Here is a 24,379-nt window from a genome sequence, read left to right as displayed (position 1 = left end):
CTGGGCTCACTCATCCCCGCTCTCTGGTCACCCGGGGCCTGACAGGACCCTCCAACTCCTCTGTCGTGCCTTCTGGTGGCCCTCCATGACTCGGGACGTCCGTGAATTCGTTTCTGCCTGTGACACCTGTGCTCGGGCCAAGTCCTCCACTCAGCCTCCCGCTGGCGACCTTCGCCCTCTCCCTGTGCCAGGACGTCCCTGGTCCCATGTCGGCTTTGACTTTGTTACCGGCCTCCCATCCGTGGACGGTCTTGACACCATCCTCTCCCGGTCTCCCTTCCGCCAAACGGACAGCCGAGCTCCTCTTGGACCATGTCGTCCGGCTTCACGGGTTCCCCAAGGACATAGTCTCCGACAGGGGGCCCCAGTTCACCGCCAGGTTCTGGAAAGCCTTTTGCCACCTGATTGGAGCATCTCCCAGCCTCTCGTCCGGCTATCACCCTCAGACCAATGGGCAGGTTGAACGGACCAATCAACAGTTGGGGCGCTTCTTGAGGTGCTTCATCTCCGCCCAACCGTCGCCTTGGCCTCGTTACCTGTTGTGGGCTGAGCTGTCTCATAACCTTCACGTCTCTTCTGCCACCGGTCTCTCGCCCTTTGAAGGGCCCGTGATCAGCTGATCACAGGGCCGGGTTTAAAAGAGATGCCACCCACCTGTTCGCCGCTCAGACATCGTTCTCTTCGTGTCAGGAGCTCCGAAACTTTGCCGATGTCAGTCTCCACCTGATTCAGCAACTGTGAGTGTTTTTCCCTTCGATCCTTTTTCTCATCCCGGCTCCACTCGCTCTCCGTCTGTAACGCCAGTTCCGAAGCCACGCTTCGTGCACTGATCATTACTGGAATAACTGCGTGTCTGTTCCAACCCACCGCTAGCCTTCACCGCGTTTGGGTCTAACCAGCACGCCACACGGGCACGCCGAATTACTGTGTGTAATTCGCCCGATTGTGACACCTTTTATGGATTTTCATTATGTGAGAAAAGCACTTATCATACAGGAACTGTATATGTGTGCAAAACAAAGTGGAGTTAGACCATGAACTCAGTTGATAGTGTTATTCTAGAATATGTATTGTCATAGGGTCTTTACCTCACAATATAAAGCATTGTGATTTGTTGCAATCTAAATAAAATTGAATTGAACTGAATATTTATTATGATGCCATTTTCTGCTTTGATGAAACAGGAGGCTTCACATCAAGCTCGCTCTGACAGCTGCTGTTGATGTTGGAGCTGTCGATGCAAACTGGTGAAATGTTATTTCATTTTTAACTAAATTCAGCGCCCGATGGCTACTTTGACACTGTGTCAATAAGTCCAACACTGAATCAAAATTTACATTTCCACACTCCCATTTCAGTTCAAATCATTTTTTCATTTTATATGGCACCAGTTCAGAACAACAGTTCAGTCCTTTATATTGTGAGATAGGGCCTAAAATATTCAGTGTAGAACTCCAACGATCAGACGATTTAACAGGAAGACCTCCGGCAGAACCGAGCTTAGGGAGGGGCAGCCATCTGATGCTACCAGTTGGAGGGTGAGGGAAAACAGAAGGGATGAAGGAGGGCGTGTAAGATCACAAACAACACACAGGACCGCATACGCAAACACACACCATAACTAAGGAAGGTTGTCGGCATAGTGCTCTTCTTCTTATAAAAATAACACCGACCAATCAGAGTTTGGCAAGATGAGAGCACGTCAAACATACAGATGACCATTCAGCCTGAAAACAATAACCGTGTTTTGTGACATCCGGGTTTTTTTCTGGTTGTTGTCAGTAAAATTTAATTAGTCTTGCCAACAGCTGCTTTTAGATTATTCTTCTGTTCCTCCTGTTGTAAGCCTGCTGTAGACAATCATGTGCAGAATGCCTAAAAGAAAAATCAATTTGAGCGAATCTTCGTGCTGCTTACCATATTTCAGTGTCACCTCATTCTGGTCACCTCACATTTATGCATGCAGACCTGACTGTAAAAAGAGACAAGTGGACATTAAGCTGAGAGCATGAACGTGACTGAGATGCACAACGACTGCTTTGCCTCCAGAGGTAGAATTATGGTCCATTGTCTTGGAGGCCACTTGACCTTCCTTGTTGTGTTTGCAGTAGCGAGGGACAAGGTGAAATCCAATATGAGCTTGATAAACCACGCTGCCACCTGTGCTGAGCTTCACTGTGGGTTTCTGAGAGCAGCTGCGTGTGAGATAAAGAAAGATGTGTGCTGGTAAAGAGAGCTCAATGCCTGCTGTGGGGAAAAAGAAAATCTCCTAGATTTTGGTATCCATACACACATCAATTTCCTTAACTGCCTAATCTGATATGCATGTCTTGGGCATTGGAAAGACCCTGGAGCATCTACAGGCTCACTGCAGACATTTAAAGCCCACACAGAGCCATAACCAAGAGGTTCAGACCTCAAACTTTTTGCTGTAAGCAGAATTTTCTGCAGCCAAGATTAAAATATATTATATTATCAGGTTCTGTATCTTTTTAAATATATCTCATCTTTCCATAACCAACTGGAAAACAGTCAACCAGCCATTGGGAAACAGCCAATGGAAAGATGTAAAGTGCCAGAGACATTTTCATCTAGAATTATTTGCTTAGTTGCAGCTTCTATAGACTGTATATGAAAGTGCATTAATTGTGCATTATTCCCAGTTGCCAGCAGGGGGCAACTCCTTCGGTTGTAAGAAAAGCATCAAATTGTATCACAGGTTATAAAGAGACGATCCTTCTGCTCACATGATCTATGCTTTCCTGATGGGTAACACACGACCGGCAAATAAGGCACAAGTAGCCTGTAATTACCTGTAATTTTGTTTACCAAGTCAGGTTTTTGCAGGAAACAATAAAATAATTACATTAAATTAAATTACATAATTTCAAATACTGGGTTATTTCATGATAAATATCTGGAAAAACAAACAAAATTTCACCATCTTACATCTTTTGTACCCTATACTTTCCTGCAAATTGTACATAAGTAGAGGGTACTTGCACCTTAGTCACTCCGTAACATGACCCATGCCCCAGAAAGTACAGGGTACTTACAGTGTACTTGTTTCATTGTTTCCTGCAAAAACCTGACTTGTTGCCTGCAAATTGCATGTAAGTACAGGGTACTTGTGCCTTATTCGCGGTTATAAAGTGTTACTGTAAAAATATTTTGTTTTGGTAAGTGGTTGAAAATAGGAACCTTGTTATCATTTAATTGTTTAACTATTACTTAATTACTTTTTTTTTAGGACAAAAGGCTGGGAGCCTTCAAAAAAAATATAATACCCAACACTTGGTTGTCCCAGCATCTCTGCATCGATGTGTAGCATGCATTTCTCCTGTTCTTTGATGCCTTTAGTTAGCCCAGAACTTTGACAGATCAAGAAAAGGGTAACAAAATGTGATGCACTTATATACAAAGCAAGATTGCAGGTGGTACTTCAGGCTTTTCTCCCCATTGCTAGTCTTTGGGCTAAACTAAGCTAACAGCTTCATATTTGCTGTGCACAATCACCAAAATGTATTTCTTGTGGACTTCAGGTGCACATTTATCTCAATACTGCAAAACAAAAAGAGTAATGTTAAAATCTGATTAAATCAGCAAGACCTACACATTTGTTAGCAAGTCTTCTGTACAGTGCTGTCGTTCTATGAGCCTCTGCAACAAAAGACAGATCTCTGGCACGATCCCCAGACGTGCCATCGGCTTTACTGGCAGCGGAGTGTAATGTGTTTTGACTCCCTGCATTTACTCATAACTCAGTGTCATTCGTTACTGAACAGCTTAAAATGCAAGTAGGCAGGGACAAGATGAGGCATCTCTTGAAATACTGAGAAGTTGGCAGTTTTAGTCTGAAAACAGAGAAACTTAATTTCGAAAGACAAAAACCTCAGCACCTTGTGAATTAAATGTCCGGGTTATTTATCAGGAAATCGGGCACATCCTCAGCCAAGCCTTTGTCCTATAGGGGACATTAAACAGGTTTTCTGTTCCAGAGTGCAAAGTTGTACATTGTCAAGTGTTAGACAGGATCATAATGTCTACAACAGCCCGTATTAGTATATGATAAATTTCTGCCAAATAAAGGAGTGTTGCTGCAGTCACTTTGCGAGGTAGCTTTACCATTCAGCGGTGGTTGGCAACTGAATTTTCAACTAGAAAGAAATCATTTTCTTAGCTTATTAGCTTAATTACAATTTTTACCGCCACTGCCACAAGAGAAGAACAGAGCAAAAACACCTCAGATCACACAGACAAGCACAAAGGACATTAAAAAATTTCATTAAGGAAATAACTGCCTGCAGTGTGACAATATTGTTGCGTGCACCATTCCCACCGCCTCGAAACAACCTGTAGTGATGCAAGCTCGTATTTAACGCACATGATCACGAGGCAGAGTCAACAAGGAAAAGTCTCACAAACAGTCAGAAACCATAACGAAACATCAGAAGAAGATAACAGCAGGAGCATCGTTTCTGCTGTTACCCTTTTATGCAGCGTCACTGAAACATTTCTGGGCCTCAAGTCTGAACCACTGATGTCAATAGTGGAGGAGCTACTGTAAGACAATCACTGATGATTCATGATGCAGCCTACAGATTGTTTGTGCCATCAGTATTTGCTTGTTATGATTACCCAAACTTTTGATTTGAAAGAAGTCCAGTTCTTATTCTGTCCAAATGTAGCCTCGATCACCACACCAGTACCACCAGCAGCAGTATCAGTGGAAAATTCAGTTCATTTCAATTCACTTTACTTCACTTCAGTTCATTCATTTTATTCAATTCATTGTATCGGGTGCAAAATCACAACAACAGTCACTTCAAGATACTATACTGCAAAGCAAATGTCCTGAAATGATAAAAAGAAAAAAGCGAGGCAACAGTGGGATGGAAAAACTCCCATTTACCAGGAAGAAAGCTCCAGCAGAGCCAGGCTCAGGGGGGAGCATCTATCTGCTGACCGGTTGGGGGTGAGAGGAGGAAGACAGGACAAAAGACACACTATGGAAGAGAGTCAGAGATTAGTAATAACTAATGATGGGAGGGTTCTGGGTCACCTGATCCGGCCCTAACTATAAACTTAACCAAAAAGTATATTTTCAAGCCTAATCTTAAAAGCAGAGCAGGTTTCTGAATCCAAACAACGAGCTTGTTGTACAGACGAGGCCCCTGAAAGCTGAAGGCTCTGCCTCCCATCTACTTTTAAATACTTTAGGATTTACAAGTAAGACCATTGTCTGAGAATGAAGAGCTCTGTTGGGGTGATATGGTACTACAAGGTCATTAGGATAAGATGGGGCCTGATTATTCAAAACCTTGTATGTGAGGATCAGGATTTTAAATTTGATATGGGTTTAGCAACAAAGAGAAGACAGTGCGGGAGAAATATGCTCTCTCTTTCTAATCCCAGTCGGTACTCTCACTGCAGCTTTTAAAAACAACCTGCAAGAAATGAATTACAAACAAAGTGCAAGAGTTCTTGCCATTGCTTTTGCTTATAGCATTAAAATAAAGGAGATGTGCATTTATTATGTAAAAGGCATCTTTGACATCGAAAGCATCTCAGGACAATCATAAATCTTCACATCATACACTGCTCACAAATCAATTTTCAATGCAACATTTTTGATAGCATAAAGTAATCCCTGAGCTTTTTACTCTCATTTGTCTACGTCTGTCTGCTGATGGTCAGTATCTATCTGACTTGGACAGTAATGGAGCAGTTTGAAAGGATTTCTACAGAAATCATCTCAGATGTGAAAAATCAAGTGATCTGCTCATTAGAAATGGCACAAAGAGTGACAGATGGTTTGATCTTTTCTCTCCTAACTGTGACCTTTACCACCAGCTTCCAATCTCCTCAAAGAAATTAGCCCTTTGTAGTGTGTTTTATTGCTTGTTGGTTACTGATTAACATCAGTAAACAATCCGACAGGCAAGATGGTCTTCTTACACATATTTTAGGGAATCAAAGGGGAGTGAATCAGTAAAGCCAGAGTGCTGGTGCCAAAAAAGTAATTGCTGGGATTAGACCTGTTATAAATTAGCTGTTGACCTATAATCTGTCAAAAATGGGTCAAATAAACCTCTCATGTAGGATATCAGGTTATTTTGAGCCAGAAAGGGCATCCCCGTGACAAGGTAGAAGCTGTTATTGGTTTTTGGCAAAGTGACAGTTATATTTAGTTTGTTTAGCCATTCAAAAAGTATCACTTACGTTAAAAATGTGTTTTTCAAGAGAGACTGAGGCAAGATGACAGCAGAGATTGAAAAAAATACATTACAGTTCAATAAAGACATTTTAAGTACCAAAAAAATGCAGTAACAGGGAGTCACAAAGATAAGTGCAGAATATGCCATTTCTTTATTCTATACATAACCCATTCATAAATTAGTAAATTCTTTTTACTAGTATAAGCAAAAATAATAGCCATTAAAAAATATATAAAAACATCGGGAATCACTTTTTGGCACAACATCGTTTTAACCCGTCGCTGTCTTTGGTGCTGATCTTCCAATCTGCGACTCTGCGCTCACTTCCACCCTTCTTTGTCACTCACCTTCTCACTGTTGCGCGCAAAAACACGCAGCTTGATTCCCACGTCTCCCTCTCTCTCGCTGTGTCTCGCTGTCTCTGCCACGCACGCGCACACACGCCCCCTTTATATTAAATATTCATTTGCGACACCTCAAAGGCCCCCAGTTTTTTTTTTTTTTCCTTCTTTGTGGTTTCCACCTGTATCTTTCAGCGAAAACACTGGCGCGGACAAACACAAGCAAAACCACATTACAACTATATATATATATATACATATATATTCCAACTTTATTGTATTAAAGCAAGAGACTCTGAGATGGAACATCTGTTCGTTAACATGTGGAGAAAAAACAAGGCTCTGCTTTCCTCCCGATCACACATGAATCACAGGAAAGCGGTGCCCGGCTTTAGAAGCTGTCAGTCTCATTGAAGGGTTTTCATTTCTTTTGCTTGAGAAAAAATCAACCACGAGCCCGCCGATGTTGTATGTGCGTACGCTCAGACATGGCCTGAGCAAACTGTGAAACCCCCACGGCTTTAAAAATCTGCACGGGGGACCCACCGAACAGTAGCACCAGGCAGGTTCGAGTCTCTGCTGCGCTCTCTTGTGCGACAAGGTTAAACTGGCTCCCAGTTTTTTGTTTTGGTTTGTTTTTTTGTAGTTTTTTTTTTCTGCGCCTCAGTTGAGGAATTCCCCGAGTTTGGAGAGACGAGTCCCGCAGGGAGACGGCAGATTAAACCCAAGAGTCGTCGGGGGGGGGGTTCGCTGCTTTGCCTGGAATTCATCAGAGGACATCATTGTGAAGAGGCTCGTGGCGGGGTCGTGCGGGAATTGGAAGTGGAAATGGTGTGAGCACACACACGGGGGGGGGGGGGGGTTATCAGGAGCTGCTCCGTCATGTCTTGTAGTCCGTCTTTACTCCTGTTAAAGGTTTCGGATATTTCCCGGTGCGGCGGCACTGATCACAGCCTTTAACCTCTCCAGTTTTCAGGGCGCAGCGCGTTAGTCTGCACTGATGGAAGCGTTACTGCTCTCCTGCTCAACTTGGACACGATCTGGGGGCCCTTCATCAGTGTTGATCTCTCCGTTTCGGTGATCACAGGAGCGGGGGAAAATAAGACTGGGCAAGAGAGAAGAGATGAAAGACGAGTGGGTTTCCTGAGGCGCACCGTCGAATCCGGTTTTGATGCGCGCAGGTGTCCATTTCATCAGTAAATTTCCTCTCCCTCTTGCAGTGATTAAACTATCGTATACATTTTTTCTTGTTTTTCGGTGGCAACCAGAAAACACAAACCGGATAAGAAGACATTCAGCTGGAGTGCTTTGAACACAGGAATGCTCCTGGACGGATATTTGATTTGGGTTTGAGGGCAATCGCTCGGAGTTACAGGGAGCAAAGAGGAGGGGGGAAAGAATTTGGAAAGTAGAGCTTTGATTTACGGATTACTGGGCTTTTTCTTCTCCTGAACAACTGTAGACACGCTCTTTGATGTCTGAAAAGGTAAGAGAAAGCCACATGTGTTCTCCCTATTAACTGTTGCTTTTATTCTGTGTTATCAGAAGAATTATCACGACAAAAAAAATGACCGGAATGCAATCAGATGTGGCAGATAAAAGAAAACTGATCTCAACGTGAAGACGAAAGGATTGCGTCTTTGCACAGATACCTTAATCTATCACTGATTTCATGCAATGTGAGGCTTTCAGCTTCAGATTTGTTTGTTGAGAAATGAAAAAAGGGGGAGAAAGAACTTTAAAGTAAACATGATAATCATCGAAAAATCCTGACAGTTTGTGTCCAAACACACAGAAACAGCACAGATTATTACGATTACGTTCACTGTGATAGCAGTTAATGATTTAACGAGGTTATTAACTATGCGGTGCGCACGGTGTTAAAAATATATGGTCCATGTCATGTGACTGCTTATCGGAATAAATTAAAGACGCTCCACCATGACGATGGTCGGTCTAAAGCGCAGTGGATAATAGATAATGAATTTCTATTTTCTGCACATGGCTCCGGGTCAACAGGTGAGCCCCACCGCCCCCGTCTCTCTCTCTGTCTCTCTGAGCACGTGAACTTCTGTAAAGAAAGTCAAATTAAAAGAAAGAAAACCAAAGAGAGTGCTTCATCTGCATCAGCGTTACAGTGTCAAAAGTGTTTGCAAGCACAATGATCCTTTTCCTTAATTGACTTATATGGAGAAGGATTGTCAAACAGGCAACAGGGGGCACTCTTTCAACTGCTTTCAAGCATCCTGTTGCCTTTTTAACTAGATGAGGTTTGCTGCTGCATGTCAGACATGATATCATGAAGAAGATTCACTGCAGTCTTTTTTTTTTCAAAAAATAGAAGAAAAAGAAAAAAGAAACAAAAAGTAAATATGCTTGAGGAGGCTGAGAATTAAAACCAAAGGATGGTATTTGATTTCATCACCAATACTGAGAAGAAGGGAAATGGATGCAACTGACGTGACTTCCTGTCTCCCATGGGGGAACTTTTCATTTATACTTTTTATTTTTTCATTTTTTTTCAATTATTTGTTTATTTATTTGCCTAAACTCGCGATCTTCCTTCCCTTTGACGTGGTTGGCCGTGGTTTTGCGGCCTGTAAGGCAGAGGATTAGGCTTGTGACAACAAAGCTTTTTAGTGCAATCCTCCAGAGAAATGTGCGACTGGTGGGAGAAGCATTAATGCTTTAATCTTACCACTTCTGTGATGGCCTCCGAGCACAAGCGTTCAGATTTCCAACTGTCTCAGCTGAGCTGCTTGGCAGTAACTGCACTGTATCCTGTGTATTGACCAGTTGTGAATTTGTTGAATCATGTTTGAGCTAAAGGACCGCTGACGCAGATTAAAACACCTACTGGTTTGGACAAGAACTCAAAAATATGATATTTCATTTATTCATATACAGGCTCTTTCTTGGTGCAGTATATCAGTCTGTTCATTGGGCATTTTGAGGATAGGCTGTATCAGTCATCAGCTCTAATTAAATGATAGTCACGATTCAGTGGGCATTACCTATTTATCTTAACCTTCTTGGCCAGTGGACAGAATAAAACCAGTGTCCTTGCATTTGCTTTGTTGGCACAGACACTGTTAGGCTCCTTTATTTCTAAAAGATGTTGAATGTTTTGTGTGGAGTTTGGAATGTGGACCCAAATGCAGATAATGAAGCATACAGAAGTGCCGTCCTAATGGTGAAGTAACACAAAACTCTGAGAAATAAACAAAAAAAACACAAGAAGCCTGGGAATGAACAAAGGACAAAAGGAAAATAGAAGTTACACACAGGTGAAGAGAATCAGAGTAAAGGAAGGAAGTAAAACTAATGCAAGACCTGAAAAAATGATAAAGTTCAGGTGCCATCCGTCCATCCATACCACTCGTCCAATTCACAGAAATCCCAGTGGCCACAGAACAAAAGGTAACCCCAGACAGGCACCAGGGTTACCAAAGACACAGACCACTATTCACATTTACTGCCAATTTACAATCACCAATTAAATGCACATGCTTGTCTTTGGGCTGTGGAGGGAAGTTGGAGTACCCAAAGACAAAACATTCAGGACCAGAGACAACATGCAAACTTTACACAGAAAAGCTGCAGCAAGCTGACAGGGTCCAACCAAAAATGACAAAAGCTACACGCAAGACAAGGTTTATTTGATGCAACCGTGAGGGTAGAAGCGGATGTTACAAGGTAGAGCTAACGCAGGCTGGAAAACACTGGGGTCATTATGACTTGAGGCGACTTTTGTTGTGATTTGGCGCTATATAAATAAAATTGAATTGAATTGTAATATTAAAAACTAAACAGAAAACAAGCTAAATATCACCAGAAACAAACAACAAGAAAGAATAAAAAACAAGAACAAAACAAACAGAAATCCCAAACTCAGCAGAACAAGGAGGACCTGCACCAGGATGATTGTATGCCGATGATCAGATACTTTTTCCACGCATAGCTTACCCTTACTTATTGTACTACTACACTGGTTTTGCGTTTAGGTAAATCCCACACAAATAGTGTTACTTCTTTGGCTTTTTAACATCATAAAACATACAAGTTGGTCCGAGTACTGTTTCATGTTTGTCCAATGCTCCTCTGCCAATATAATTCACCTCTCCTTGAGTACACAAAGCAGCGGCTGGTTTTCAACCTGAGCAAAACACAGATCATATATCCCCCTTTCTTCTTCTGCGAATGAGAAAAACCAGGCCAGTGATTGCAGAGAGCGGTGTGGCCCAATCAGTGTCTACATGTTTTTGTGGAAATTGTTCAGCCGTCTACAGCATACTCAATTTAAAATCACATTTACTGTTTGTTCTGAGGGGATGATGACTAACAGCAGCGGGTACCAATGCCAACGTGCGGCAAGTGAAGTTTCAGCCCTCTAATGTGAGGTCAAAATGTAATCGAGAGGAAATGGAATGAGGCCAAAAGTTGACACTGAACCCAAACCCGTGTTACAGTTTAAAGGCTGAATACCTTAAAGGACTCTGCACTGGGGACACTGGGGTTAACAAGAATGTGTTCATCCAAATCCATTTTTCTTTTTCTATTTCATAGTGTGTGTGCTTTTGTGCATACAAACCTGCCAAAGTGCGTTGTAGAAGGTCCAATTTTAAATTTCACTTGCAGTGAACTGAAATTTTCAGGCTTTTCTTTTCAATTTTTGCACGTGTGAACAATGGAAACTAGATCGCATCTGAATTTCAATATCTTTGACTCCTGTGTGTCATGTCTGTGCTTGTTTTCCAAGTATTTGTTACAGTGCAGTAAAAATGAATTACCATACCATTTCAGACACATGTTCTGGAAATCACAAGCGTCTGTATTTAAGAATAAAGAGGCTTGGTTTATAAACATGAGCAAACCCTCATTTCAGTGCTCCACATGGGACATATGTGGTTTTAATGTCTGAATGGCATGGCTGCTGAGGGATACGCAAAGCACTCAGAACAGTTTAACACATTTTTGGGGACAATACTACTCACTGATATTTCCAATAACTTAGACTAAGTATTGTGCCACTCACTAAAAATGGCTTTTTTGTTGCCATGAGACAAGTGAGTCACTGGTTGTTGACGTTTTGCATATTGCTTAGCTACATATTACAAAAAGGTGCTTTTTTAAGCTTTTAGTTTGTTTTTTTCTCAAACACTGTTTAACTATAAGGGAAACAGATTAAACATTTTAGAGGGGTAAAACAAATATGATGGCCATTCAGACACAGCAACTGGGCTGCAGCAGGAACAACACGACCTCTCACATACTGTTAGTCATGGAGGACTAACAGTATGTTTAATGCACAGAGAGACTCGCGGGTTACAATATCACTTTTTAAATATAGAGTGGAAACACATGAGGGAACCATATCAAACAGATTCAGACGTTCACATCCTCAATACGATCAGTGAATCCAGTGAATCAGTTTGGTCACACACTCACTGGCAATGATGGTGATGTTGAGAATGTCAGAACCATTAGCTAGGCCTAGTTAATAGCTCCAGTTGTGTATTTGACCCACAGTGCAGAGCTTGGTATTACCTCTGAGTAAAGGAGACGGGGGCTGCTTTGGACTCGTGTTGAAGGGCTGTGTTATAGCAGTGGTTAGTTCTGTGTCTCGGTTTACTTTGTTTTGGGGCTTTTTGGCATTTGTAGAACAACCGTGTTCATGAACGTCGTCTTCTTGAGCTGGTCCATTTTTATGTAAAAAGAAGCACAAGAAGATTCAATTTAATTTAATTCAATTTGTATATTTTTTTCCATATTACAACAGCAGTTGCCTTCAGGTGATTTATACTGTAAAGACCCTTCAGTAATTGAAGGAAATCCCCAGGAATCAAACCACCTATTTTGAGCCTTTGGTGAGAGTGGGAAAGAAAAACTTCCTTTTAAAAGGAAGAAACCTGCAGCAGCCATGACCGGTTGGGGGTGAGTGGAGGAAGATAGGATGGAAGACACATTGTGGAAGAAGAAGAACTGATTTACTGTTAATGTCATTAGTCACAAAGCAACTGGCTGTAAAAGGCAGGGGGAAGAAAAGAACACGGGCAAAATACTCTCTTTATTAATGTTTTATAATACAAATGTGTAGGCTCAGGATAACTCTATAGCCTCGTGATGAGGGTACATACCACGAGGGCACAAATGCCATCAAGAGCGTGCCCAGTTCAATTTTGGTCTGGCCAGCACTTTATTGCATGTCACTCCCCTGATCTTTCGGTCATATCACCTGTCTGTCCCTGTAGCTACTGTCTTAAAAAAGGGCAATGCAAAAGTAACCGTTTGAGAAAATATTTAAAACCCAACATACCTACAATAACCTAGACTGAATGCAAATGCACTTTTAATTAAAAAAAACATTCATTTAACTGTTCTTCCTTAATGATTGGTTTTAAATCATACAGACAACTTAAATGTTTAAATATAATACAAAATGCTGTATTCAAAGTGAAAAGGCAGCACAATATTTCATCTTCTATATCATCCATGCAGGATGTATATACATAGAATTCAGATATCAACGTCCAGCAGTTGTTCTTACCAAAGTAATACACTACATTGGATAAGCATGCCATTATCCTGCTGTGGTGTACGGGATGGAAATGCATTAAATAAATTCTTGAGAGAAGAGAGAAGCCCCCCTCTCTTCATACCACTGTCAGTCCTCTGTGAAATGCTGTCATACCTTTCCTGAACTGTGTCCGAACATATCAGATTCCTTTTTTTTTTTTCAGGAGAATGCTCCTAGCACACTGGGGGACTGAAGGAGATGGATATCTCCTTGGCTCTCCCGGCTCAAGAAGTCCACATTACCATTTAATGATGTTTAAATCTGGTCACTTGGAAGGTCAAGTGAGGTGCTGATCCTCATTGTGGTGGTCACAACAGCTGTTTTGAATTCAAGCTGCAGTGTGTGTGCAGGGTGTTATCTTAGACTGTGAAAGTCTTTCTTCAATTATACATTAGCTTGCAGAACTCTTCTGGCCTAAAGACTTCCAGGAGTTGCACCATTAAGGTACAACACATACTGCAGTAAAACACACAGTAACAGTTAACTGTCAGGTGCAGACACCCTCTGGCTTTTTTTTAAAGGTAGGGAAGAGATGAAAGAGTGACATCACCTTTATAGCACCTGTATAGGGTTTGGTAAATGCACCAAACCCTATACATTTTAGCACCTTCTCTGCACCTTTTCTGTGAAACATCAGTCTCTCCTTGCCAGCAAGCTTTGACCCCCCCAATCATCCCCACCCCTTTGCCAAATACTGTTTACTTCTTTGCTGCGTTAAATAATTTAGCAGTTTTTGTGACAGACACATTTTCGATCTGAGCACCAACTGTTTGGCTTGTTTGGATCCTGTTTGCCTCGAGGTGTATCGAACACTGATTGTCAGACCTTATTAAAGGCTGTCACATGCTACCTGTTGCTTTAACTGTCAAGCTCCTGAGCTGGAAACACACAAACACACCTGGCTTCCCCAAAAAATGTGTCTACATTATAGTTCATATCTCTAAAAAAAAACGTGTTTAAATTACTTTGCAGCACTTGTTTTTGATAGTTCATGTTTTTGGTCTGTGGAAAATAAAACCCACTTTCTTTTTCTGCCTTCTTGGCTCGCAGCAAAATTTAGAATTCATTTCAAAATGTTATTACATGCAAGTACTTGCATAGCCCCCGCTTGTGCATCAGTATTTCTTAAGACTGTCTCTTTAGCAGCCATCTTCTTCCATAACATACATATAAACAAGGCATGCTAACTATTATGATTACTAATAATTATATATATATATATATATATATATATATATATATATATATATATTAGGGGTGCAACGATATTCGTATCGATATTGAACCGTTCGATACAGTGCTTTCGGTTCGGTACGCATATGTATCGAACAATACAAAATTTGTAATTTATTTTATCAACTGCTCCGCCTAGGGTCGACAGTGCAGCCTAGGCGGAGTAGTCGAACGCAGATTCACTGAGCGCTCAACACAGACAGCATCGTCAGAAGGAAGAGCGCAGGGCAAGCTAGCGAGACAGAAGTTAAGCTCTCCTTACAAGATGGACCTCCCCCACCCTCATTCAGATCTGGCGTTTGGAATTATTTTGGTTTTCATGTGATGTATGACCCTGAAGGTAAGCGAGTCATGGACTAAAGTAAAACAGTATGTTGGATGTGCCATGCAATGCTCAATTACATGGGTGGGAACTAGTGTGTTAGCGCAGTTAGCTCGTTAACGTGTTGGCCGTCTAGCCCCATGCACGGGCGATCGGCGGTAGCTCGTTAACGGAGATTTGCCGTGTTGTGGCGTTAAGGTCATTTCAACGAGATTAACCTGAAAGCACTAGTGGGAACACAACGAATATGACTGCACATTTACGCTGACATCATCCTAGTGCAAAGACAAGTGGAAGCAGAAAAAAAACAAGCAAGCATGCTACTAACTTTAGCCGAGTCATTTAGACAGCTGTTAGCACATGATTCTCCTTATGCTGCTGAGAATATAGCCCAGAAGAAGCGGATAGTATAGCTTTTATTTTGGAAAGAGACATTTCTCTGTAATAAACTCTCTTTTCCAAAGATGAGTGATTCCTCAATCAGATACAGGGCTCGCAATATCGCTAGCCCGACGTCCCGGGGCTAGCGATTTTTTCAGTCGGGCTACCAAAATCTATCTCTGCCCTGCCCGTCGGGCTTTTGTAGGAAGGAAAAATATATGTCAATGCTTTTGCATTCTTTCAGAAATGTAGCTGGGTAATTATGTCATTGGCATCGGTGAGCCACTGTCAATATGTGACATATTGAAATCGCGTTTGAATTTGCGCTTGTTTTTTTGCTTTCACTTTGCAATCGCGCGAACTGTGTATAGAGAGCGACAGCACTGATCTGTGAGTGATGATAATTTGTGCACCAATTCCTCTGACATCGTCTTATTAATCGTTAGCTTACTATGCAAACATGACAAGTGAAATCTCCCGCAGCAAGCTTAAACATGTGAGAGGTTGATCACGCAGAGAATCGCTGAGCTTATGTGAGTGCGTGTGTAAAAGCAGCAGGATATATATTTGACTACGATGACCTGGATGACTGAGAACCTTCACAGACAGATATATATTTTAGTTCTGCTGAGCCAAATAAGACAGGTCAGGGTGAAGAAGTGACAGCCAAAGAAAAGCTTACCACAAAACGGAGAAGTTATGACAAATCAGACTATAAGGCAAAAAGAAAGTGCAGCTTTATGGTTTCATGGACAAAAGAATTTCTGTGGCTGCAATATGACGAGCTAAATAACCAGGGCTGCACATAAGTGGTCCGCAGGTGCGTATTCGCTGTCAAAATAAAAAACACGCACAAGGGTTAGGGTTAAATTTAAAAACTGTACTTTTGAGTTAAAATATATATTTATAATTTTAATAAATGACAAATTAAAAAGGCATGAACATTTTTTTTGTATCGAAAAAACATCGAACCGTGACACCAAAGTATCGAACCGAACCGAACCGAACCGTGAATTTTGTGTATCGTTGCACCCCTAATATATATATATTTAAAAAAAGACAATAATGCCATAATGAGAAAATGTATTTCTAAACTCTGGAGGATTAAAAGCAAGTACAAGTAAGACTGTGCTCAGCATTTCTCACACCACTGATGTTTCCTGCTTTCTTCTTTGACTGCACTCCTCCTTTGTTCTTGTCATAAACTGCTAAAAGATTACTTTTGTATTGGCAGGAGCTCCACCTGCATACACTGGTATTAATAAATTGTGCAGACAGTATAGATATATTGTGTGGAAGTCACTGTAAAGGGTCCTAACAAGATGTTTTACCATTTGCAGAAAATGAACAACTTATTATTTGAAAAAGTCTAAAATGAATGTGCAGATTGTAAACTGTAAATATTTTTGGCAATTTTAATCACTGTACACAGTGTCCTTTGATTTTATACCACTGATCATGCAAAAAAAAAAAAAGAAAAAAAAAGCCATTTGAAGCTATCACTTTGATCCGTTGCGATGACTCATTTAATATGTTGGATTTTAAAGTAACACAATTAAATATTAATTGCTGTCACCCAAAGGTTCACACTGAAGCCAAACAGAAGCCTAGAGAATCATTTAATATTCAACACGGTCTTTTTCAGCTTTGAGCTTGAACCCTCCAAACATGGGGAATAGAGGTGATGTTGCATTTGACACCTGAGCATATAGCTAATGCTCTCAGGATCATCAGTATTTTAGCTAAAGGGCAAAGTGAGTTGTAAACATTGTACTTGATGCTAAAGTTGCACATGTGTTATTGAAACTGACTAAAGAATAACTGAATCAAAACATTATACATGAAGATAAAGAGCATCCAGGTACCTTGTGAGTTACTCCACACCAAGCATATGAATCACTTATTAAGTACTGTTTTAAACATTTTCTAATGGCAATGTGAAAAAGGGCATGGGAAAAAGTGAGGTAGTGTTAGTACATTTGGATGGGGCAGAAAACCTAACGCTAAGTAGCTCTAGTTCCTAAACCTAACCAATCCAAGAACGACAATGAAACTATGAGTGAAGTGAGTGTAGCCAATAAAGTAATCCCAAATAGCTGTTGGTGGGTAAATGGACTGATTCTTATATAGCGCTTTTCTACTCTAGCAGACAAAAGCTTGAAGCATGCCACAGTCATCCAGTCAAACAAGCATTTCTTTTATGCTTCAAGTATCTTGCCCAAGGCCCCTTCGCATGCAGACTGGGGTAGCCAGAGATCAAACCATCAACTTTCAGATTAGTAGGTGACCTGCGCTACCTCCTTAGCTATCCCTAGGGTGGGGGTAGGGGTTTGATTGGTGGATTAATAATATTATAACACTTTTACGTAGTTACCAAAAGCTCAATTTATTGTATCACCTCAGGGTGCTACAATAATACAGAGAAAACCCAACAGTCAGACGACCCCGTGCAAGCAAGCACTTGGCGACAGTGGGAAGGAAAAACTACCTGTTAACGGGAGGAAATCTCTGGCAGAACAAGGCTCAGGGAGGGGCAGCAATCTGCCGCAATCAACTGTGGAACTGTGGAATCAAACAGCAACATTTGCTAACTACTGCTAATTTTGGGGGAATGCTGTTAAACACAAAATGTATTTAATTAAGTGCTTTGCAAATCTTACGGCTCAGCCAGGTTGTTCATGGCTACAGTGGCTGCAGTTAGGGGGCTAGTGTGCTAAAACATCATGTTTGGAAGACAGATTGTGAGACTATTTCCTCCTTGTCCACGATGCAGTACTCCAAGCTCAGTGATAGGAAGTTACTGTCCACACAAACAACCCTCAATCACTGCAAGGCTTGTTGGATCAATACGTCCTCATAAGTCAGAGCCCCTGACCCTGACTGCAGCTCATTATTGCCCTCTGGAGATGAGGCTGACACACACACACATTCTTACACAATGACACACACTCATTCATGCACAGGTGTTGTCTCTGCTACCAAGCCAACCATCCCCAAAAGGCTTTAAATATCCTTACGTAGAAGGCTGGGACTGCCTGCGTACTCACACACACACATGCACACACCCACAGGCTGCAGCCCAGTGGTGCACGGAGAATTGAGTGCCAGGGGGGCTAACAAGTGGAGGAGATGCACTCAGGGAATAGAGCTGATGAACCGAGCAAATGACAAGCAGACAAGGGACTTTCATACTGTTAATAGCATTTCTTAGTATACTCTATTTTATTGTTTTTCATCACCATTAGGGAACATATGATGACTAAAAGATCAATCCGCCAGTCTTGGCACATAAGTCAAGTCTTAAAGACTTAAAATAGTGATTCCCGACACATTCAGTTACTTTACTGTTCTGCAAATAAAACTGCTCCTACATCACCCTGAGGATTTTTATCAGAGAACGTGTGGTTAAAAAATGATATTTTAATGTTCTGTCAGTTTACAAAGTGATTTGGATATTTAGAGCAGCTAATGGTTTCAGCACTTGTTATAAATGTAGAAGACGTGATTAAAAGATCAGCTTTCTTTGCATCACTTTCAGTTCTGCTGTACATTTGTTAACACTGTTGCAGTTTGAGTAAGTGTGTGTGCTCTCGTTCATGAAGTGTTAATGGTGTTGTACCTCTTATCCAAACTTAATAGTGTTTGTCTTAAAGGTTTGCGCCTCCCCTTCCATAACATGTATTTTTCAGCCTCTTTCTCCCTCATGCATGGAGGCCGTTCTCCTGGTAGACACAAATTGTTATGAGGAGCTGATACCAAGGAAGCACTCCCTCGATTGCCAAACTGCTCAGGAGGTGATTGATCGTTTTCAGTCAAAATACGAAGCAAACAAAGCAGGGGTTATTAGGTAGGTACCCTCAGCATTATTTTCTCACTAGTTTCATAGTTTCAATCAGCTTAAACCAGGTTAAGACAGAGGCTGTTAAGAGCTCGTGTTTGTGTGTTTCTTTTCTGTGCTGATTTTCTCTACTTTATTATAATAAATGACTTTGGGGGATTTTATGTAACTTACTCACTCTGGTCTTTAAAGTTTCAAAGCTTCTTTGCCTTAGTCCACAGCTGAGTCAGCATCCCATACTTCCTCAGTGATAAATCTAACCAAACACCAGACAATTGTACTTGGGTGATGGATAAAATTAGAGCGCAAAACAAGATGGCATACATAGTTTGTGTTTGATTTGAGTGTTTATTTTCTTTGTGTTGCTATACAGATACAAATATTGCCGATGTCTTACAGTGAACTTAATGATGTAAGTAAGGTAAGAATATTATACTCTAAATATCAGAGGGCTGCTACATCATTATTCATTATGTAATCTGCTTCTGCTCCTCTGTGCATTTGTAGAATTTTCTTCTACCAAATAAGACGTTTAAATAGTAGGAATTACAATCGCAACTACAAAGTGTCTGACATGCATCATAAACTTCATTTGTTTGTTGTATCCATGTTCTAAACTACTATGGAGTTAACTCATTTACGAGTCCACGCAATAGAAAACAAAGGTAGAGATTCAGTTTATTGCAGTTTAATTAGGATAAAATATTTGGTAATTTGGCTATGTGGCTATTGTTGTTGGGAGTGAACTGGACGGAAAGGAAGAACTATATCAGAGGGACAGGTTTAGCTTTTTGGAGGCAAAGTTAGAGGCAAGTTTGAGGTAGTTTGTGCAGATAGTGGATATTACGGTGGCCCTAAGATATCAAGCAGATTGCAACTTCAGAAAACACTGCCTAATAGAAAAAATGCTCTAAAAAAGCAAAACAAAACCAACCAACAACAGCAACAACAATAAGAGAAAATGGAAGTGGGGAAATGATAAGCTCACAGACCAGCTTTGAAAAAGAAGCAGAGCATTTATTAGTATTGTAAAAGAGGAAAGGGGTTAGGTAATATGTCTTATAATCACATGATTCATATTAGCTGCATGCTATTAACTGTTTACTGTTAGCATGTTACTTGTCACATTACTGTTTTCCCCATTTGGCAATTTTGTTTTCTTTTTGTTTCTGATTTGTGTTTTTGCAGCCATTTTCTGTTTGCTGGTGTTTTCTTAAGTTGCAGTGCATTTGATCTCTCGGGGCCACCGTAGAATATACTGGCAGAAGGATGTGGAAGATTGAGCTGCTAGGCAAGAGGAAGAAAAAAAAACAGAGAGGAGGTTCATAGATGTAGTGAGAGAGGGCAGAGGGTGATGCAAGGGGGTGAGATGGAGGCAGAAGGTCCACTGTGGCAACGTCTAAAGGGAACAGCAGGAAGGAAAGCCAAGCAAGTAACATTCATTTTGGATATGCTGGAATATACATTTTATGTTAAGGTGATTGTTCTCTTTAAAAAAACAAACAAACTCCATAGCATTTTGTTTTGGTGTCAAATGGCAGCACGTTACGTTCAAGCTAAAAAGAACGTCTGGTACAATTTGTGCTTTGTATTCTCAATGCAGGAAGGTGATGTGCAAAGGCCTGTACAGGCTAGCTGTGAAATGAACATAAATTCTCTGTTTTTTTTTCACAGCACCTGCATTTACTTTTGTTGCTCTCACCCCACACACATCTGGCCAGTGAGTGGACTGAACAGATGGTCTCACATTGTTTGTCGTGACGCATTTTGATTCACTTGGATTTTTCTCTGTGTGAAAACAAACCAAACCACGGGGAAAGGTTTACAAACTCATCAACTGATTCAGACCAACAACTTAAAACAGCAGCCCCCAACCTTTTTTGCACAGCCGGTTTAATGTCAGACAGTATTTTCACAGACCGGCCTTTAAGGTATGAAATGATACGACCAAGACAAAAACTGTGGTTTTTTGTAAATATAATAATAAACGTAAATTCACTGCATTGTGTAACTTTATTAGCAGCATCCTCCTGAAATGCACCAACAACATTGAGAGTAACATCCTCCTCTCTGTCTCTTAATGCTCTCTGGTCACTATGGTAACACGTAAATATTTCTTTTAAAAAAATGACACACAACTACAACACGGGAAAAGACAGGGACCCAGGGGTTGGCCCCCAAGAAGCCTGTGTCTGTGGTAGTAGTTTCTTTTTTGGTCACTTCCAATGACTGAAGCTTTAAAAAAAGGTGAATTTGCTATATTCAAATGTTCTTTGAGGTCTGAGTAGAGGGACAACTTGCGAGATGGTAATTGGGCCTTCAGACTTTGGATGGTAATAGAGCAGGAACTGAGTACCTCTGCAGGTTGAATCTCACATGGACACAGACTGATATGCAGCTGTGTGTGTGTGAGTGTGTGTGTATTTATACTATTTTTGTGGGAGGAAAGAGATAAGAAGACTGATGCAAATGTGATTAAAGAAAGAAAAAGTCCGACATTTATGGTTCCACGGCAGAGTAGTAATTACGCACAGACACGCACACAGAATCGACTAGTTATCTGACCGGCACCTTAATCAGCCAAACTGAACAGAAGCGTGTGCCTGTGTGTGCCTCACAAGGGTTTCTGCAGACCAACTCATCACTACCAGAGATTATAGAATACATGAGTAATTTTCTACCGACATCCATGTTTTCCGTGTCACATCTACCTTCTCCCTCTCCTACATTATACATTTTACCATCTGCCATTTTGACAGCCTGCTTGGAAAGAAGATACTTTTATACAGTGTTGCTTCTGTGGGGCTTTTTTCTGTTCCTTTGTCTTCTCCACTGAATGCTGTTTTTTTGTGGAAGTGGAGCAGAGGGGAAAAGCATCTGTTCCTGCTTCATCACTATGCACTAAGGGTTAGGTATTTGTGCCATCTGTAAACAAAACCTGCTCTGAGACAACCTACATTACACCCACAGGCGCTAGTCAGATATAAGTATGGAAGATTATAGTTCAAATTCTGCATGTTCCACAGTGTAGTCGGGTCTTCATAAGTGAGTAAACTGTGGCTTTAAGCTAGCTACGTGGGATTTGTGTTTGACTTCAAAGGAATACAATAAATAACATAATGCAAATATAATGTTGAAGGCAGCGTTATTCTTCAAGATATACGTTCTGCAGGGAACACGTCCCTCCTTCCAGAGGTGGATATACCTGCATATACACACCAACGCTCCTCCAATTTGTCCAAATGGCAGTAAAAAGATAGCAAATCTTTTCTATCGCTCTCTTTTTTTCTTTGTTTTGGAATGGAAACATAATAGCTCTTCAAACTGCCAATCATTTAATAATTTTTGTATGCGCCATTACTCCAGAGAACAACCATTATGAACTTTGCTGCTCATTATTTCAATGTAGCACGTGGAAAAAAAATATATAATAAAACTTGCGACAGATTATATTTGAACTTGGGCACTTCCATCTGATGCAACACAATGAGAACGAAATGCAACACCGACGAGGTGCAACACAAATGCAACAAAACTGCAGTGTGGAGTACAGACATGGGGTGGCATTAGGGTGGAATGTGGACCTGTTCTAATTATACCAACCACTGAGTGCATGTCGAAATATCATGCATATGCTAATCAGCTACAGCAGAGTTGTATACCATTGATCGTCCTGGCAAACCTTGGGCGTTGGCATTCACATGGTTTTTATTCATACCATCTAAACTAAGCACAACCCGTATGGCAGCGACATCTGCTAGCAGAACGGCTATTAGACAAAAAGCAGCTCAGGAAAAGTTTAGGTAACAAGGCAAAGGGTCCAGGATGTCCTCGAAAAATCCTCTATGGAAATCTAATCAAGCGGTCTCTGGCTGGGAAAAGCCTTAACCACCCTTCAGCCGTGGCCATGCCCAGGCATGATCAGAAAATTATTGGCAGCTTCCTGTATAGACTAATAAATGAGTCTTATCCTCAGGTATAGTTCACGTGTAATGCACATACTTTCCTATTACATAAACACATGCAGTTATGCCTTTTAACAAGAGTTTTTGTGTGAAGCAGAAGCTGTGCTTGGTGTTAAATGCCTTTGAGAACAGCTCAGGCTGATACAACTTATTTTTGTCTCTGATGTAAGTTTGTTTATGAGGTTTTCCTGAAGGCGTTCCTGAGGACTTTTTCCTAAAGTATATCATTGCCCTGTTTTTCCATTCATTCTACACCACCATTCATTTCTACATGAATAAGTTTGAAAGCATAACGTGGATCTCCAAAAATAGTCCATTATAGCATTGCAAAGTGCATATTACACACAAATTCAAAATCTAAATACTACAACTGTGAATGTCAAATACTTGCTGGCATGATTTGAGGCTTAAACTTGTTTTCCTGTAATGTGATTTGCAAATGCATCCTTCACCTGTGAATATGACATATATATAAGATTATTTATTTTATTTATTCATTTATTATATGTGGTATGCCCATCATCCCTGCCATGTGTTGATTTGTGTGTTATTTCATATTTCACTGTATTTCACTGAGCTGAGTTGTGTGTGGATGGCTGTAGAAGAACAAACAAACAGGAAACTGTTCACTGGAAAATATTTCTCCCCCTGTTTATTCTCACTAAATTGCATAATGCTCCTTTTACCCAGTGAAATCAGTCATCATTTACTTTTAGCTTTTCCGAGAGCTCCTCTACACATCTAACCATCTGCCTGTTCAGCCACAATCATTCTTCTTTACCCATCTCCTCTGATCTATCTTCACACGGCTCCATTTTTTCCCACATCCACCTTCTCCCGTCCTCATGTTTTCTCCTTGTCCACTCATTCTTCCTCTTCTCAAGCTTTTCCGTCGCACCTGTAATTAATACTCGCTCACCCCCGCTCTCGTTTCCCACCTGCCTGCTATATGGCCGTCATTGTTTGCTGCTCCCAGCACACTGAATCATTCTGAAGGACCATGGTGCGCGTATGTGTGTGAGAGTGACGTTGATTAGCATATCTGCTGATAATAAGACTCTCTGCTGGTATCTCCCATTGTTTATGTTTACAGAGACACATGATTGCATGCATCTCGTTTAAGTGTGACGACGTGTGTGTGTGTGTGTGTGTGTGTGTGTGTGTGTGTGTGTGTGTGTGTGTGTGTGTGTGTGTGTGTGTGTGTGTGTGTGTGTGAAATGTGTTCATCTCCCTGTTACTCGACACCTGATTGTCAGGAGTGGTTACTTGGTGCTGGCAGCAACCAGCTGATAATTAAAGCAGACCTGAGGAGAGAAAGACAGAAGAGAGGAATGAGCAACAAGCTGAAGCAACGAGCCGTGAGGCCAAAGAGACGGCGGGCCTTCTGAGACTTTATATGTTTAAATGCAAGCAGTTTAGATTTCATGTTGTGTGTATTTTTTGTATTTTTTTGGAACATGTGCACCAAATGCGTTTTTCTTTCTGTTATTTCTCTCTCTTTCTC

The 24,379-nt window shown here is 41.1% G+C and overlaps 1 protein-coding gene across 1 annotated transcript in view; it reads left to right on the top strand.

The window, feature by feature from the left end:
• Positions 1-7,433: 7,433 nt before the first annotated feature.
• Positions 7,434-24,379, top strand: part of LOC146572039 (voltage-dependent T-type calcium channel subunit alpha-1I-like) — a 288,178-nt gene continuing 271,232 nt past the window's right edge. The window contains exon 1 of the mRNA XM_085276073.1: positions 7,434-8,045. The gene's annotated coding sequence lies outside the window, so the exon portion shown is untranslated. The remainder of the gene's footprint in view (positions 8,046-24,379) is intronic.

This window comes from Mchenga conophoros, linkage group LG6 (assembly GCF_057382185.1).
Source record: "Mchenga conophoros isolate Kocher_MC1m ecotype Shallow Benthic linkage group LG6, M_conophoros_male_GT1.1, whole genome shotgun sequence".
Classification (NCBI taxonomy): Eukaryota; Metazoa; Chordata; class Actinopteri; order Cichliformes; family Cichlidae; genus Mchenga; species Mchenga conophoros.
This window is presented reverse-complemented; position numbering and strand designations above follow the sequence as displayed.